The following is a 5571-nucleotide window of genomic DNA, read 5'->3' on the forward strand; positions in this document are numbered from 1 at the left end:
CTCCCTCCCTCCCTCCTTCCTCTCCCTTCCTCTCCCTTCCCCTCCCTCGCCCGCCCACCCACTCTCTCCGCGGCGCGGCCGGCCCGCGGGAGCGTGCTCAGCCTCGGGCAGCTCCGGGTGAGGGGGCGGTGGCGGCGCTCCGCTCGGCAGCCCGCGCTCTCGCCGTGTGGCAGGTGCCAGGTGCGCAAGTTAACCCGCGCCCCCGAGCGTGCGCCTCTGCCTCCGCGGCCCCGACACCCTGCTCGCTGGGTGCCCCGGAGGACGGTGCCGGGCAAAACACAGCCGCGCTGAGCAGCGCGAGCGTACAGAAGTCTGTGAGCGCGAAAGGAAAATGTCAACCGGAGCCACAACTGCCCCACCGAGCCTCTACTTATAAAGAGCTTGTCTCCAAGGCGCCCCGAGCGCCGGCTAATTCGCATCCTCCAATTCGCACATCCCTGAGAGGTGCGAAAGGTCCATTCCTTCTGCCCACTCCGAGGCGCGCCGACCTGCCGGGTCTCTCCTGCCGGGAAAACGCTTACGCAGTCCCAGCCCTCTTCCCCGCATCCTCTCTTTAGTACCTGACCGAAAGAGCTCTCCAAGGTAAGGCGTCCTCGCTTTCGCCGGGAGGATGCTAACGGCAATGAGGAAAAACGTTTGAAGCTGCCAGATGCAACAAGTGCGCTTGAACCTGTCACCCAAACTTCATAGAATTCTTTAGTGGATGATAGATACTTCTGATTTCAAAAATATTAGAGTTCTTAAAAATTAAGCTTATAGCATTTAACCAAGGCAGCACACATTTCCAACGTGGCCGATCTGTGTAAAATATTGGTGCTGTGGAAGACACAAAGAAGTTTGAGATACATAGTTCCTGCCCTGTGCAGCTTTCACATTGATGGGATGACAGAAAGGTTGGACAGATGATTAACAGCAAGAGATTTAAATAGTTGAAGAACAGGGCAGCCGTAAAGATAAATGACGGCCAAAAAAAAAAAAAAAAGTTTATCACTTGAAGAAAACTATATAGGCGATACAAGGCAGTAGAACATGAGTAATTACCAAATGAGTCGTACAGGCCGTAACTGCCGCGAGAGTTCAGAGAAAGGAGACTTCTTTAGCCTGAACCGGTTAGAGAAAGTTCTAAAGAGGAGAGAAAATCCAGTTAACTCAAATAAGTACCACCTATTGTTGACATCAACCTCGTTTAGCTGAGTTCCTTGGTTAGACGTTAAGCATGACAGTTTTCCTACAAAATTCCTAGGAAGAGTGTAACACATTTTGCCATTTTCTAATAATTGATAAGTATTTTGCCTAGCTCAGAGAAAAGTCGATGGTTTGCTGATATCCAGAATAGAAAAAAACCTATTCCTACTGTCATTTCTATGGGACATCAAAGCCCCATTTCTTCCTCCACTTCCTCATCTACTTCTTCCCTTCTATCTTTTTCCTTCCTGTCCTCCCTTTTCTCTCCACCTCCCGCTTTGAGGGCAAAATGGTGGGTATAGACTGCATGGCATAGTCTAACCCCTTTGGCCCAGCAAGAAATTCAGGCTTTTAGTGGGGCTTGAGTGTTTTCCATCTAAAGAATGGAGGTGCAGTGACTCACTTCTTGTAAGCAATACCTTCCTCAAGCTTATGGGCATGTCCTGATCCGAGTGCTACCCTCTGGAACAGTTCCAATTCTCTGCAAGGAAGAACAAGATGTTGTTGGGAGGGGGTCAGCCCTGGATTCAAGCCTGAGAGGGGTGGGGGGAAGCAATGGTTGAAGAAATGAGTCATCCAGGGCTTTCATCTGGCACTTCTCAGGTTCAGAAATGATAGCTTTCTTCTGTTCCCTGTATTTGTTGCTACTCTCTCTCAAGAAAGAAAATACTGAGTATCTATAATATACCAGCCACTCTAGGGGTACTATGTATCTATTATGTCAGTTAATTGTATTTTAATAGAATCCCACTTAATTCTCATTATAGCCCTGTGAAGAAATTACAATTACAATTTTACTAATAAGGAAACAGGCTCAGACAGATAGTTTGCCAAGTTTCAACAATAATAAACTTGAAGAAGTAGGTTCAAATCCAGGTCTAGCCTAACTCCAAAACTCTTGTTTTCTCAGCAATGCCACCCTGTTATCCAAGCTCTTCAGTTTATTGACCATTCAGCATTCTACACTTACTGATCCAAATTACTGAGACCTTCCAACCAATGGCTAATAGAGTGCATAACCCAGAGCCTAAGGATGCAATAGCCTCAAGGAGGGTAGGACCAACATCTGCTCTGTTAATCACTGTATCCCCAGTTCTATGCCTCACGCATAGCCGGCACCTACTATATAGTTGTTGACTGATATCCCCTGAAAAAATTCAGTGATACTGACCCCATTCCACTCCCACTTGGAATTCACATATCTTCTTAGCCTGTCACCTGACCTAGCCATTGCTGCCAATATCTGCTCTTATGGCCTAACTGGCTCTTCAGCTTCCTCTTTTTGGGCCTAGGAATTTTAGAACCAATTAAAGCCATTCAAAGAAACTTTTGTGAAACCTGAAATTCTATTACAGGAATGGGTTTTTGCTGTAGTAGTTGTTGGTTTGTTCTTTTTCTTTGACCATGTAGCAGATTATTTTCCCCAAATCTCCATTTTCCTCTTGCCCTGTAGGCAATGATTATAGAGCTGGGAATAAAACAGTTTGAGGCAAATAACATAATACACTTTTCAAGTGAGACACAGCCTGTGTTTTCTTGGCTTCAAATTCAGTGCCCAAACTAGAATGCCTCTGTTTCACATTTGGAAAGTAGCTTTTATTTGTATACAAATATTATTTTTCATAAAGTTTATTTCTAATCTATTTGTTGAATACCCATACACTTGTTAGTGCTAAAAACAGAAAATATTCTTCAACTTTTGAAGTACAGCCTGTTATAAAATGTCTTTATCAAAACCTGTTTCAAATGGTTGCACAGCCTAATCTATTTTAGTTTCCACATACAATGCACTGAATATAGTCATTCTAGAATCAGTCCACTTCAAATATTCTCTGGACCAATTCCAAAGGACATGAATTTGGCCAAGCAAGTGTAATATATAAACACCCAAGAACTAGAAAGTTTTAAAGCTATATCAAAATAAAACTACTTCTAAATGTACCCTAAATTAGAAAGGTCAAGTAACTGTAAGAACTGAAATTATATTCCAGTTTCCACTTCCCCCCGTACTACTACTACTACTATGATCAGGGCAGGCAGCTTCGAAATAATGAACAAATTACCTTTTGAAAGGAACCTTAAAACTAGTAAACACAGTTGCTATTCAACTACTCCAGAGTTTTGTAAATGTCACGTTCTTTCTAATTGGCTCCTTATTTCGGCGAACCCAATTGAAAGTTAATTGGGTTGGTATGTGAACTGCATCCCCACCCCTCCCCCTTATGTTCCCAGGAATGAGCCCAGTACCAATAAAGCTTCCTTGTTTTCCATATGTAATCTGAATGTGGGGTCTGCATTCATTACCATCTACTGGAATCAGCCCCCTGCTTCCAGTGCCCTTTTACTGAGGCAACTCTGAATCTTTGAGACATGGGGACAGAGGCTATGCTCAGAGGTGATATGCCAAACATCTACTTCCACCTTTGTATTCCCCACAGTGGGAAAACCAGATGCTAAATAAAAATTGGCGGCTGTGCTTCCGTCTCTTAGCAGCAACGCTCCGCTCAGACCTGGCTGGAATCACAGGGTGCCACCTTGTGTATAAGTTGACGATTTACTTCCCAAGTTCCACAAAGGGTCCAGACAGACTCAAAAATAATCAGCCCATAAGCTTTGTATTTTATTAACCAAGGAAAAATGAGACACATGTAATTGGAGGAAACAGATTTGGAAACACATAGCTCCAGAGGAGGCACAACACTCAATTTTGAATCACGCCGACAGCCTGTCTCATTTGTTGCCCCATCCTGACCGGAAAACACACCCAATACCCCACACATGGAATAGATTGACGCTGCTCACTCAAGCTTCTGGACAGAGATACCAGAAATCAGTAAAGCTCTTGTGACAGAGCTAATGAATCTGACGAGGACAGTTATCTGTGTCCAAGCAGCAAGAAAGCTATGTAGATTTAACTTCAGGGCTCTGGGTTTCTGAGAGGCACTAGGTTCCATGGAGGTGATGATTATGATCCTACTTATCTTAATAAAGTGCTGAGTTTGAAACAGAAATAATTGTTGGAGCAAGTCCACAGGAGGTAACATAGGCTCCTTCCCAATCCACCTACCTTGCCCTTGGGAAATTCCACACTTTAAATTCAGCACAGCTGCCATTCAGCTGAAGCCATGTTACATTCATGGAACTGGCTGGACCTTTCATGTTATTTTCAGTAGAGAGTTGGAGTGGAGAATCTGGGGCTTTGGGGCTGCAGTTGCACATCTCCTGTTGGCTTAGGTCTCCTGTAACATCCATTCTGCTCAGTTGCCTTCCCTGGCCTCCTCCACCAGCGCATCCTTTTCTCCTCAAGCATCTGAAAGGTAACTTGGAAGGTGGTTTCTCCCTGTGAGGGCAGTTCAGTTTCACTGATGTGCTGGCACATCTCAGACGAGTAAACCAGGCTCAGAGCATCGAGCTCTCTGGGGTCCAAAGTATTAGATGAGAGGAGTCCATTGTTAGGAACCTTGGGTTGCTATTCTAAATGTGGCTTCCTTTACCTATTTTTTTCTCTCTCCCACCACCAAAAGACTAATGTTGGGCTTCCCTGGTGGCGCAGTGGTTGAGAATCTGCCTGCCAATGCAGGGGACATGGGTTCAAGCCCTGGTCTGGGAGGATCCCACATGTCGCGGAGCAACTGGGCCCGTGAGCCACAGCTACTGAGCCTGCGCGTCTGGAGCCTGTGCTCCGCAACGAGAGAGGCCGCGATAGTGAGAGGCCCGCGCACCGCGATGAAGAGTGGCCCCCACTTGCCACAACTAGAGAAAGCCCTCGCACAGAAACGAAGACCCAACACAGCAAAAATAAATTAATTAATTAATAAACTCCTACCCCCAACATCTTTTTTTAAAAAAAAAAAGACTAATGTTTATAAACACAGATTTGTGAATGGAATATGCAGTTGGAATCCTGAATTAAAGAAAATTGGTAATTGATTTAGTAATAGCCACACACCTTGTTGACTTTATCTTTGTGTTCCCAAGAACAAAATGGCCTGTTTCTTAAGAAAAGGGCCTGATATCAGCATATTGAGAGACCTCTGAACTCCAGAGTGACTTGTTAGGAGGCAGAAAGGAAAACAACTTTGTCTCCAAATTAGAAAACAGGTCTGCTTGTCTTTCATCAGCTACTAATGGTGACTTTGGCAGAGAAAGAAACAGAAACCACTGAAATAAAATACACTAGTTACCTAGATATTTACTGGCTCACCTACACCCCTCACCTTTTTTTCAGAAGGGATTTCAGGTGGGTTTTGAGAGTAGCTAAAATGCTAGGATAACATTTGGGCTGTAAGTTTCCTAGTAATGTGGCGTTTCATAGCTGTGTGAAACTAGGAAACCTTGTCGGCTTCACAGATCACAATGTCCATTAGATAAAATGATTGCTCAGAA

Source organism: Neophocaena asiaeorientalis, unplaced genomic scaffold (genome assembly GCF_003031525.2).
Source record: "Neophocaena asiaeorientalis asiaeorientalis breed wild unplaced genomic scaffold, Neophocaena_asiaeorientalis_V1.1 scaffold447, whole genome shotgun sequence".
In the NCBI taxonomy this organism is placed as follows: domain Eukaryota; kingdom Metazoa; phylum Chordata; class Mammalia; order Artiodactyla; family Phocoenidae; genus Neophocaena; species Neophocaena asiaeorientalis.